Source organism: Gallus gallus, chromosome 2 (genome assembly GCF_016699485.2).
Source record: "Gallus gallus isolate bGalGal1 chromosome 2, bGalGal1.mat.broiler.GRCg7b, whole genome shotgun sequence".
Lineage (NCBI taxonomy): Eukaryota > Metazoa > Chordata > Aves > Galliformes > Phasianidae > Gallus > Gallus gallus.
This window is the reverse complement of record NC_052533.1, coordinates 31,629,262-31,642,501: the sequence shown is the minus strand read 5'-3', so window position 1 is coordinate 31,642,501 and position 13,240 is coordinate 31,629,262. Positions and strand designations below refer to the sequence as shown.

General features: G+C 45.6%; 1 protein-coding gene and 1 long non-coding RNA gene across 18 annotated transcripts in view; one reads left to right on the top strand and one right to left on the bottom strand.

Moving 5' to 3' along the window:
• Positions 1-2,366: 2,366 nt before the first annotated feature.
• Positions 2,367-6,843, bottom strand: LOC121110126. The gene is made up of 2 exons (XR_005858024.2): positions 3,977-6,843; positions 2,367-3,691 (listed from the first exon to the last, which is right to left on the bottom strand). It is a non-coding gene; the product is annotated as an uncharacterized LOC121110126 (long non-coding RNA).
• A 172-nt stretch (positions 6,844-7,015) lies between these two features.
• Positions 7,016-13,240, top strand: part of OSBPL3 (oxysterol binding protein like 3) — a 90,055-nt gene continuing 83,830 nt past the window's right edge. For all 17 annotated transcript variants that reach the window (XM_015281834.4, XM_015281837.4, XM_015281835.4 and 14 more), the window contains exon 1: positions 7,016-7,192. The gene's annotated coding sequence lies outside the window, so the exon portion shown is untranslated. The remainder of the gene's footprint in view (positions 7,193-13,240) is intronic.

Genomic DNA, 13,240 nt, shown 5'->3' with positions numbered 1-13,240 from the left:
CTCAAAGATAATCTTTGCTTAAAAGGAAGGTAGAAGAAAATATAATGTAACCCTCCAACATTACTGTCCCTGCTTGTTCAGTGAGAAAACACTCACCAGTAATGTGGGAGTCCTAACTACCTGTAAGGGAGCTGTTCAGTCATGGCCTGAACCTCTGATTGACCACCTGAGATGAGCACCGAGTCAGCCCTGGGAGCACAGGTGAAGGCAATTCAGCTGTGTGACCGGAAGGGGTGGAGCCAGGCTGCACCTCTCCTACACCCCATTTAAGGGCTGACTGCCACTGAGGAAGGGTCTCTCTCTGGAGATCACTCCTTGTGAGTTTTCTTGTGAGCCTATGATATTGGTGAGTACTTTTCCATTTATTTCTGACTGTCTTTTCCAATGTGATAATCTTTCTAGCTATATGCTCTCAAAAGAAGACCAGCCTAACTTCTCTGTATACTTATTGTATTGATTGTACATCTATATACTTATTGATTATACACCACCTATCTAAAATCTTTTCTTGCATAGCTGAAAGAAATCAAACTTCTTTTGGCATACAACTAAACAAACATGCTACATCAGGTGGAGTCATCTTCTTAGGAATCGCTGCCAGCCTAAGAGGTTATTTATTCATTTATTGCTTTGAGTAAATGAAACCCCTCAGCCCACCTGCCTTGGTGCAACTCATGCAGCGGTAGCCCTGATGTTGTCCCATGAGATATGCACATCCCTCCCTGGGAAGGAAAGCGAGCTGGTTCACCTGCATCATTTCAAATTCTCCAGTCACAGTTTCACTTTTTTTCTTTAATTTGACCCTCAAATATATCTTTTTTTTTTTTCTGGAAGAAGCAGTTTGGCTCATTAATGCTGACAAACCACTTTGAAATGGCAGCAATTGCTGGCAATTCTACAGGTGTTTTTTGTATAACTTTGCTGCCTGTTCCTTACAGCTTTCCTTGGAAGTCACCATTCATTCAGAGCCCACTGCATCCACGTACTGCAGCTCATATTTCTTCCAAAAAGCCGTATCTTAAACTTTCTCTGTTGGCATTCCCTTTATAATGATATTGCTTCCAAACATTTACAGTAGCTTTATTAGATCCATCTGGTATCCATCATAATTCTCAAACTGTTCCAAACCCAAACAATGTGTATCACAAGCAAATTTTACTACCAGACCATTCATCCTCCCAGGCTCTGAATAATATACCAAACGTTGGCTCCAGCTGGGGTCCTCAGAGCATTCTGCTATTAACCTTTTTCCATTTTAAGAACTAGTAAGATATTCTGTCTCTTTGTAGGCTCTCTTGGCTAGTTTTGAATTCATGACAGAACCTTACCTTTCCCCTCTGATTCTCAAGTTCCTTTGCTGCCTCTTTGAAAAAGATTTTACTGACAGAGCTTCAAGGCTTTAAATCAATTGCACCCCTCGTCCTTCCATAGCCATTATTTTAATGCTGCATATGTTATGCCTTAGAAAATAAACACTTTTCCTACCAGTAAGAAGTGACTTCATTTTGGCTTACCAAAACCAGTGCATGGGAGGTCTATATGCTTGCTTGCTTTCCTTCCCCTATCACTACAACTGTTTGATTCCAGCCTGTAACATCCCCCAAATGCCTAAGTAGTGCACCTTTAATGCTTTACCTCAACACTGAATTGTAACTCCATAACCTGTATGAGATCCACTTTGAAGAGTAAATATTAGTCTTTTCATTTTCTCCTTGGAAAGGGAATGTTTACCGTAACACATTATCTAATCTCAAAGAGCTGGGGTAAACAGCCCATTTAATTCACTGTGAGCTTTCCATTCGGTGGGGTGGGTTTTCATGAATTCAGCTACTACTTATCTTAGTTCTCACACTGTTATATTGCCTGTTGCCCATTAGGTAACATGATTTAATTTCATCTTTTCCAAACGCGTCTCCAGGAGTCTTTTGCCTGTATAACTTCTAACAGCCACGACAGAACTCTGAGTTCCCATTCTATTACACTAACTAGTGTGAGAATGAATGTACATAAACAGTTCCATTCCCTTTCCCAGATCTCTTCTGGAGGCGAGAAAGTGGGAAGTCAGCCACATATCTCTGTCATAGTTGAGGATACTGTTAACTGAATTTGTGCAAAGTGCCTACTTGTATGATCAGCAACTGGCTGGACTGAGGTGGCAGTGATGAACTGGCTGTACCTGGGCTGCTGGAAGGTAAACTTCCTTCCCTGCCTTTTCTCAGTGACCTCTGTATTTGTGTTTGCCCACGGCACACTGTGTGGGAGGTTTGTTTTTCCTCCAGTTTGCTTTGTCGGTCATTCGTGTCAGATTGACAGTAATGCCATAAATACTTTCATTCTCCTTCGCAGCAATCACCTCTGAGTTCAAATGAAAGCTTTCATTGCTTTATTGTTGCCAAAACTCCTTTATTCACAGAAACTCATTCCTTAGAAGCAAACCTTTAGAAAGAACAGCATTTATGAAATGATGCATTGTGCAGTGGACAAGCCCCTCTTGCCTCATTTATCACTGGGACAACAGTAAGGGCAGGTGTTGTCCTTCCAGCTTCTGCCTGCATTCTCACGAATGCCTTGAGATCCAACAGAAATTCCTGCTACTCAACATTGTGAGCCATTAGGCGAGGTATCTGACTCAGTCTGTTAAACCCAAGGGATGATTTTTCCATTGACTTCAACAGCTCTGCATCTGGCCTGAGGCAGCTGCCTGGAACTGTAAAGCTACTCCATATAAAGGTGAAGATTTTGTTTCTTGGACATCCCTTCTGCCTGGAACTTTCACTAGCCTTTGGCATAAAGCAAAATAAGATAAAACATAACAAAAACACCTGTATGAACTTACTGGCGTTTTTGTTAAGTCTGGTGAAGATGTATTTTTCTGTCAAATAAGGTCTGCTGCCAGTGGGGAAAATGTGAATTAAGCCATATTTGCACACTTCTGAATTGTTTTGAAACTCAGACCGTGACACTAATGGCTGTGATACAGAAAAAAGAGGTATTGCTACTGCGTACATCAGCAGAACTGAACCTGCTTAGCATTTCCCCACCAAAACCTGGCAGCTAGAATGAATAGCTTTTCTGTTTGGAAAATGCCTGGTGCAAAATGCAGTCATTTCACACACCAGCAACAGGCATGCTTTCTCCTCTCCTCTAGTGAAATTCTTACCTATGCATACCTAAGAGCTACCACATTAGATAGATACATTAACCACTTACTGAGGTGCAGGCATGTAAACTATCAGTAGGCACAAACTGGCTGAACCGATGCTTTTTTTGACAACTGGGAGACTGCCTGATCATGGGAGGAGAAAGGCTCTGGAGCAGCTCTTTGGCTGGAGGCCAGAAGTCTGACTTTCAAGCATCTGGGGGGAGTTGTTTCTCTGCTCTTTCAATCCGTCTGTCAAGAATTACTGTTTGCTAACAAGCTTAATGTCTGTAACTGGACTTGCACATGTTTTCAGGGTTGCGCTTGTTACTGCCATAATGGAACCTTTCCAAACATCACGTGAGCTCAAATGAAGCGTTTGCATCTTCAAGGAGTTTACACAATGGAAAACTTCACCCATGCTGGCAGGAAGCGTACCTGGATAGGTACATCTCACAAGGTTTGAACAACATCGTTTATTTTCCCTTCCAAGTGAAATATATAGGCATCTGCCCCACAGCCTTTCAGATGTATTCAGTGCCTTTCATGGTCCTGAAAGAATGAAATTACTCAATATCAGCAATTTATGTGCCATAAAGTTGTTTTTTTTTCCCTGTTATATGTATTAAAAGGAAGAAGCAAAAGGACCCACATCAGTAAGAGAATGTGGATCCTATTCTCAACAGGAGAATAACAAAGAGGACAGTGCAGCCTCTGGACTTGAAGCGCTGTATGCTGTGTGTAATAGCTAAAGAGAAAGAATAACACAAGGTGTGCCTGGGCCTCACCCAGAGCCCAGCAAAGTAAGTAGAAACTCTGGCCGCAATGGACACATACCTCAAGTCTTCCATCTGCAACAACATAAAACTTATAAAGGGAAAAGGGCAACAAGTGCTGGAGTATCTCTGCTAATCCCTTCTGCCCCACAGGAGGTTTATGTCAGTATCAACGTTACGTGTCTTTGTCTGTGTGAAGCGGAAGCTTAGTGATTTCTTAACTCTGCTTCTCCAGTGGTTTGGGTGTTAGATTCACTCGTTCATCACATGGTAATCAGCTGACATTCACAAGCCGGCCCTCAACTGCAGTAAGCCTGGGAGCTAGACCCACAGCTGGGTCCTCTCATTTTCCCTGAAGCTGGATGGAACAGACAAATCAACAGCAGGAAATTTACATTTAGTACTAGTGATGAATGTTACTATTTGGAGTTCAACTATTTCCAAATCCATGGGTGCTTTTTGGGGCAGCAGCTACGCAAACACATACGCAAAGGCAGGGTTCTCCAAAGTCTGCATTTTTGACTTGTTTATACAAACAAAAACAACCCAAGGACTTCAGTTGCACACTATCTTTACTTATTTGGTGCGTTTCAATGCCTTCCAGGAGCGGATTAGCAGTGCTGTGGAAAAAAGCTGTATAGCTACAATGGGTCACATTACTCATGTGGCACACCCCATGCACATCACTCCAGCCAGAGCAGATCTGTGCATCCTACTGTTTGCTGCCTGCTTCACCCTACCCTGCCTTTGTAACTTTGGGGTCAGAGCAGATATCTTCTGACTATTTGGCAACTCTTAAAGAACAGTTTTGGTATGGTAGAAGGAACAGCTGCTTACTTTCTTCACTGTGGTACAGTCTTCTGGCATAATTCTTTTGTGTGTGCCAGGCTGGTGGACATTCATTCCTTCTCAGTTTTTCTCCTTTCTTTTTTGACTAACTTCTGGCCACACATCTGCTTTACCAACATACAAAGTCTGTAATCTTCCTGCTCTGAATAAGTAAACTGGGGCCAGTCAAGCCTCTTGTGAAGAGTTGGTAGGACAAGAGTCTGTTTTCCCTGAGCTCTTGCCACAAGACAAATGAAAGGCAGAACAGAGATCTCTGCAAGTATTTGCAGCAACTCATGAATTGTGCAACACAGGTGAGACGCTTTCACATGGACACTGCAGAATCAGAGAGGAAAACTGTACCTCAGAGGTACTCAAAAACACTCCAAAGGCAGCTTAACCAGTAGAATTCTGGCTGGGAAATACAAAAGCTAGGAAAGAGGGCCCAGAGACTACAGACATATTAAAAGAGGAATAGGCAGATTAGGGAGATGATAGATAAGTGCTTAGAAATACAAGCGAGACATATGAAAGCTAGTGCCAGAAGCTTGCATAATACTAGCCTGGATATGCAACAGGACAACAGCTGTGTTTGCCAAAGAATTGTCAGTGGGAGAGAAGGTTCTTGAGTGGTCTTCGAGAGAAAGGAAAAAAACAATACAGGTTTAAGAACAAAAATGACATGATGGAGAGGGCTGGTGGAAAAGGAAAGCTACCAAGGACAGAAGGACAGATTTATTTTGGCATACAAAGAAAGATACTGCTGAATTGCAAGACAGATAGCTCCTGTCTAGGACTGAAGATGTATGTGCTAAGTTATAAGAAGAGAAATGGTTAATCCAATGACTATGCACGCAATTCTACTGCTGCTCACACCTCAGCCTGCAAGGACAAAAGTAAACACATTCCTCTGCTGTAAATGTAGAAGGTCTTCAAAAGACTTGTCTCTGTTGTTCAACTCAAATTCCAGGACGTAATTTGTCTCTTACAACAAGCCACTCTCTGGTCCATACACAAGGTATGGGAACTTGTTTACCAACACAAGACTAAGATTGCCTGAACATGAAAAATCATTGCATGTCACTGAGTTCAACAGAGATATAGTAATTATTTTCACCTAATAATTAAAGAAAACAAGTGGAAAGCAAAGACAATGCTTTTCATTGCACTCACTGGAAACACTACTGTGAACTGACATTACAAAACCACAGGAAAGAGCAAGTTAAAAGGACACACGCAATGGTGGAGTTTTAATTCAGACCATGCAATTTAATTATGCATTACATTAGATCAAAGGGAAACTGAATTAAAAATAATAATAACTACTGGATTGTGGAGAATGGAGTTCCTCTTCTTAAAAGCTCTGGAAAGACCGAGGCTGTATCAATCAGAACAGAAAAACCAAAGAGCAAAGACAAATGGAAGGTTAAGTGCACAGGGCTGGGGAACACCCCAACCACTTTGGTAAAGAAAACTATTATAAACCGGATGGCTTTGCGTTGATGGATCCACTGAAAAGGAAGAACACTGATCTATATCCAGACAGAGGCTTTCTGCCTATACATTTACCCTAATGTACGCAACCATCAGGTATTTTGCGGTATTAAAAGACCGACACTATTACTCTGTGCTTTGATTTCTCTAACAGAAAGAAGAATGGTCTGATTCCCAAAGGGATGCCTACTATATTCATTGTTAAACTTTTCTTTAGCCCAGGAAAAGACACTAATCCAATACTGCTTCATATTTCTGTCCAACACGAGGGCGGAACAAAAGCGTAAGAAGCAAATCCAGAGCTATCGGAGTAGTATCTTTCCGAATAGGGTTCCTTAGGGCAGCGCTCACGGTAGGACGGCAGTGCGTGTGGGGGAAACCCACCCCGCGGCGGCGCTCCCCGCCCCGCGCTTCTCCTCAGCGCTCCGCGGGCGAAGGACGGCTGAGGCCGCCGCCAATCCCTCAGCGCGGAGCCCGCCCCAAAGCCGCAGGGGGATTAGCTCCGTCCCTCACCCCCGGGGCGCGCAGTATGCCCTGCCCTGCCCGGCCGCGGGGCTCAGCCCCGACTTAGCACCGCGATCCCGCTCTCCGTCCCCGCATCGCCTCAGCGCAGCCCGCCCCACCTGGCCGTGAGGCGCCGCCCGTGACGTCATGGAAACACCCTCGCCCTCAACCGCCGGGCGGCAATAACGCCCCTCGCGGGCAGGAGGAGGAAGGCGAATACGATCTTCCCATTGGCCGGGGCGGCTGTCAATCCAGAGCGGCGGCCCCGCCCCCAGCCCCTCTCGGGTTCGTCCCCGCGGAGCCGAGCCGGTGTGCTCGGCTGTGGTGCTGCTTTGCGCGCTCCTGCTCTTCCCTGGCGCAGAGAAAGTCGTGCTTCGCGTTTGTGGCCGCCGCTCTCGTCTGACTCCTTCTATCCTCCCTCTTCCCTGCGGCCGGCAGGTGTGGGGCTCAGGTAGGCGCCAGGAGCCAGGGCAGGGCGGGAGGCGCGGGCGGACTTGGCGGCGGGGCTGTGTGGGCTGAGGAGTCGGGCACCGTCCGGAGGGCAGCGGGAGCCGCGCCCCGTGGATAACCCCGCGGTCCTCCGGCGTCTTCGGCTGTGCTTTTCGGGGCGGTATGCCGCTTCAACATAAATCTGTTCCCCGCTCCGGAGGGTTCTCGCTGTGCGTTTCGCTCCCGGCGCGCTCTGTGCGCCTTAGCTCTGAGGTAGGTTTGATTCCGGATGAGCCGCTGAAGCGAACGCCGCTCCCAGGTCGCGGCTCCGCGCCCGTCCCGCAGCCGCCGCTCTCTACCGGGAGCTGCCGCCGGGGGTCCGCCCGTGTTGGCGGCTCTGCCCCTGCTGTGCCTGCGCTGCTCAGCACGAGGAGGAAGGGCTGTCGCTGTTGGTTTTTTTTCTTTTTTCTTTCCTGCCCACGTCTCAAGAAAATAGGTTAATTAAATCCAGGCGCTTCAGGATGGTGCTGAGTTGATGAAGCGTCCATTTGAGGGCGAATTAAGCAATTTGAGCTTTAAATACTCCGTTACTGGAAGCCGTTTGGAATTATTCCTCAGCACTTGCTGATTTATTTTTATTAGGAGATGTGGAATGGCTGGAGAAAGGGCACTTAACGAGGGCACTTCTTCCTCGTGGGGAGATTTGTCTGCCCTGTGTTTTTCCTGGGCTCTGATGCTTGCAACAGACCCGAGAAGTGACACAAGTTGTTGTGGCTTCATCCCTTGGCTCTCATTGGTTAATCACGGAGTTCCAGATGCCTCATTCTACTTTTCTAAGTCTGGTTCACGTACTTAAAGCATTGGCATTGTGCATGAAGGTAACCACAGCTTCAATCTGTGCGAGCTTCACTTTATTATTACAATAATTGTTATTTTTATTCCTAGCAATGACTAACCAGTAGAGTTCTCAATCCCATATCACCTTTCTCCTTGCTCTGATGTCCAACCACACACTGCATTAGGCCACAACTGTCCTATTCGCTTTGTACAGGACCCAGGTCTGGAGGGCTGGGAGGGTAACTGGAGGGCTAGGAGATGCTCTCTGTGCAGGTGTAGGTACACGCTGTGCTCTGGGGTGCTGTTGAGCAGCTGTGGTCAGGCCGACACTGCTGCACGGTCACTGAGGGCAGGAAGTGATGCTGAGCTCTAATGGAGTTGGCTTATTGCAACAGTGCATGTGCAGCCAGCTCGCTCACTTTTGAAAGTGTGTATATCATCTTAAAAAATTGGGCCTAATTAGAACGCCTATGCATGTATATCTAATAGGTTTTCCTTTGCTTATTGCATACTATAAGTTTTGTTGCATGCTCTCTAGGGTGAAACGTGCCATTACTGTGGCAGTCTTGGATCTTACGGTTTCTATTTGTAAGAACGAGTTTTCAGTTGCTACAAACTGTGCTCTGAGCAATTCACATAGGAGCTCTATTTCCAACAGGAAGGTTTCCCTCCTTTTGTAGCTGATGTACTTTAGGGTTAACTTTGATTTGCTGCTCAGCACTTTGAGATGTGGGGTTTTGGTGCCTGTCCTCTGCCAGGACAGTGGGGACAGGCATTGCTTTTAGTTGCATGCAGCTGCCACTTGTGGTACCAGTATGTGAATCTTCCTATACTGTGCCTGGAATTATTGCAGTATTCCTCTAGTTCCTTGTCTATCTGAAGGATGAGGAGGTGTTGTGTATGTAATGTTGTGGGTACTTGTCTGTATTCTGCTGACATAGAAATTAACACTGACAAATGTGTTTTAATTACCTTAGAATAATTTGCGCCGTCTGCCATCAAGGTTAAAAGAGGTGGGTGTTGATGGTTAATATGACAACATAAGTAAGACAGGAAACAAAACAGTCAAGAAACACACTGCTGGGGGTCTGACAGAACCAGTGTCCGTAACTCATTCTCCTGTCTGTGTGCCTTAGCTTGCTCCTTCTGCAGAGCTCTCTTCCTGCTGCCTGTGGCTTTCATGTAGTGCATATCATGTGTGCAGAAACACCAGATCGTTACAGATGAAGTTATGACATGAATTAATGCAGTATTTTTAGTGCTAGTTTTGGAGCTCTGTCAGTGTGAAGCCCACAGCATATTGTTTCACGTGAACTCAAACAAAACAAAAGTTAAGGACAGCCTCAGAGTGAAGGAAGAAAATAAAGAGCTCACCAATTCTTTCTCACTTTGAGTATCTGAACTGAGATGACTGCTAAAAAAACAGCCCACCGCTCAGATAACTTTTGTATGAGTACAAATTTAGTGGCAGTTGTCAGTAAAAGCACAGTGCTGGCTGAGGTTGGTCGCTGCAGTGCAGCTCAGCCCACACGGCCCTGCCTGCCCGGTGCGCAGAGCTCCGCTGACTCAATGCAAGCTCCTTAGGGTACAAGTCACGTGTTAATATCTAGCAGTGAGCACAACAGTGCTTAATCCTATTTCAGTGTCTGGGTGTTCCATGGTGCTAACCACAGAAGTAAAAAGAAATAGACTTCTGACGTGGAAGGCGCTGAGCAATTTTTGCAGTGTGTGCTTGCTGAGAATTCTCTGTCTTTGGCTGAAGGCTGTCCTACATGTGGTTTTTGAGGTGCTTTTTTTCCTGAGGAAGATAAATACCAATAAATGTGGCTTGATTGAAATCCTTGTTATGTGCAGCAGAAGAGGGGAAATGAGTGAAAACTGACTTTTGCTGACCTCTGGGCCCCTAGTTGAGCTGGTGCATTCAGAATCACTAGGAGCATTCAGAATTGCTAGGAGCTCAGAGGGATCTCTGAACGTACTAATCGCGTGTCTGACTGTAACAAAGCCTGATACAGTGCCTGCCTAATAGCATCTTAGTAAGTCATGGGAGGAAGGCAGCATATGTGCTTCCTCGCATGCCTCTGGCATTGCTCTTCAGTTTTATAACAGCTTAAATTGAATTTGAACAATTCGTCCTTTGCAGTCACTATATAGCATGTTAGCCGAGCTCTGCATCCCTTATCTGACCAAGAGGTGTGCATGGATTTTTGGTTCCAGATTTCTCCTTTCCATGTCCAGTTGTTCAGATCTGAGTGCCTGACCTGAAGATTTACTACTTGATCTTTCAGTTGTGGGAGTTTTGTTGGTTGAATCATATTTAGGTTGGCACATACAAATGCTGCCGTTTTAATGATTTCTTTCCTTCTGAATGTTCCTTCCGAATGTTTTCTTTGGCACTCGTGTTAATATATGTGCAAACAAATCTACCTTTCTTCTTTCTTCTAATGCAGTGCATGAATTGGTAATCTTTTGATTCATCTCTTTGCAATACCAGCATCTTAGTGATAGCTTCAGGCTTTGCCTGCATGTTGGTTAAACTGAATCCCTCCGCCCTCCCAAAAAAGTCAGCAAAAATGTGAGTACATTGCACTATGAACGTCAAACAGTGCTTGTCTTTTAACTGTAGTTCCTAGAAGAAAGATGATAATAATCCAAAACAATGAAGCTGAGAAACTAATAATCCTTGTTTGCACCCATATTAATTTTAGATCTGTTGTTTGTTTATGGTAACGTTGTGGTGCACTTTATTGCTGAGTTTCATTAGTGACTTTGCTGCCAGTAGAAGAATGTGAAGCATTGGGCTTTCTGTCCAGGTGGTGTATCCTCTCATTAATGGTTTTACAGTTGAAGTCTGAAATGTTTCCCTGGCTGAAGGCAGTCTTACTCTTTCCTCATCTTAATTTCTGCCTTTTGTGTTATCACTACTTTGGGTAGTACCTCTATGACTCTTTTCACCAGGAGTTATCTCTTATCTGTTTTCACACAGAGGGTGGTGACGCACTGGCACAGGTTGCCCAAGGAGGTTGTGGATGGCCCATCCCTGGAGGCATTCAAGGCCAGGCTGGATGTGGCTCTGGGCAGCCTGGTCTGGTGGTTGGAGACCCTGCACATAGCAGGGGGGTTGAAACTACACGATCATTATGGTCCTTTTCAACCCAGGCCATTCTATGATTCTATGATCTATGGTAATCATCACTTATTCACTTTGAGGTCACCTTTCTCTGACACTGTCATTTTTATGCCACTTTTTTTCCCCCACATTCTGGAGGTTTTTCCTAGTCACAATGTATATGCATTATTGTTCTGTTTGTTGTCTGTTCCATTTTTCATATACTGTTGGTGAAACCGAATGAATCTTCCAGTCTTAACAGTTCCAATAAAGAACAACTGCGTGGGTTTACGGAGTTGCCTTAAGCGTTTGCTTCTTTCTGCCTGGACAGTAGCTGAAACCACAGAAGCGACAAATTCAGACTGGCTTGTCAGTCCCCAGCAGAGCCGTGTGTGTGGGAGACTTTATCCTTCTCAGCGCACAAGCCCGTCTGTGTCACTCTTAATTCTGCTTGTTACAGAAGGTTGTCTTGCCCTTCAAGTTTTTAAATGAGCAGAGAAGGATACTGCTCTCTGGCACAATTTTGTTCTATCTTAACAACCATTTACTCATACTATTTTGTTGTTGTTGAAATCAGAGAATCCAGGGAGTAGAACTGTGGAATCACCAAGGTTGAAAAAGACCTCTAAGATCACCCAGTCCAATCATCCACCTATCACCAGTATTTCCCACTAAACCACGTCCCTCAGTACAACGTCTTAATGATTCTTGAAGACCTCCAAGGTTGGCGATTCCACCATGTTTTTCGCAGCCTGTTCCAGCACCTGACCACTCTTTTGGAGAAGCTTTTCCTAACGTCCAACCTCAACTTCCCCTGGTGCAACTTGAGGCCATTCCCTCTTGTCCTGTCACTGGTTACACAGGAGAAGAGGCCAACCCCCACCTCACCATAGCCTCCCTTCAGGAGAGTGGTAAGGTCTCCCCTGAGCCTCTTACAGACTAAATAATCCCACCTCCCTCAGCTGCTACTCTTAAGACTTGTGCTCCAGACCCTTCACCAGCTTTGTTGCCCTTCCTTGGACACACTCCAGGGCCTTGATGCCTTTCTTGTAGTGAGGGACCCGGAGCTGAACTCAGTACTCGAGGTACAGCCTCACCAAGGCTGAGTACAAAGGAATAGTCATTTCCCTGCTCCTTCTGACAACACTGTTTCTGATACAAGCCAGGATGCCATTAGCCTTCTTGGCCACCTGGGCACACTGCTGGCTCACGTTCAGCTGAGTGTTGACCAATACCCCTGGGTCCATTTCTTTTACACTGTCTTCCAGCCACTCTCCCTCTAGCCTGTAGCACTGACTGGTGTTCTTGTGGCTGAAGTGCAAGACCCAGCGCTTGGACTTGTTGAACTTCATCCCATTGGCCTCAGCCCAGTGATCAGCCTGTCCAGGTCTCTCTGAAGGGCCTTCCTATCCCCTGACAGATGGACACTTCCTTCCAACTTGGTGTCATCTGCAAACTCATTGCGGGCACACTCAATGCGCTCAACCAGGTCATCAATAAAGATAGTGAACAGGACAGGCCCCAGTGCCAACCTCTGGGGAACACCACTTATGACCAGTCGCCAGCTGGTTTTAACTCCATTCCCCTCCACTCTCTGGGCCTGGCCATTCAGCCAGTTCTTTACCCAGCAAAAAGTGTATCTGTCCAAGCCATGGGCTGCCAGCTTCACCAGGGGAATACTGGGGGAGACGGTATTGAAAGCTTTGTCTCCATTCCTTTCAGTGTAATTATTTTGTAGTGTGTCCAGAAAAGCCTTGAGAAGGAAGGGAGAGAGTTTCTTCCTAGCCCCAGTGCCCTATGTGAAATGTGCGGTTCTAAGAGAGCTGTTGCTGTCTTGTCTGTAATGGCAAGAGATGGCTTTAAAACTAGTCCTGATAAGCTTCATTGTCACAAGGCTTCTGCCACTAAGAGAATAGTAGCAACATCTCCCCTAAACAAGATGCAGAGCACGTCTTGCTCATACTGGTGTCTGAAACTGCTCTGGCTACAGCCAAAGAAGCTTCTCTAATAGTCCTATAAAATACTGTCTGCTGTCAAAGTGAACAGTTTCTGTGTCCCTCGTGTGTGACAAATAGGAGTGCTGAGATCCCCCAGACGCGACCCCGACAGCATGAACTGTGGCTT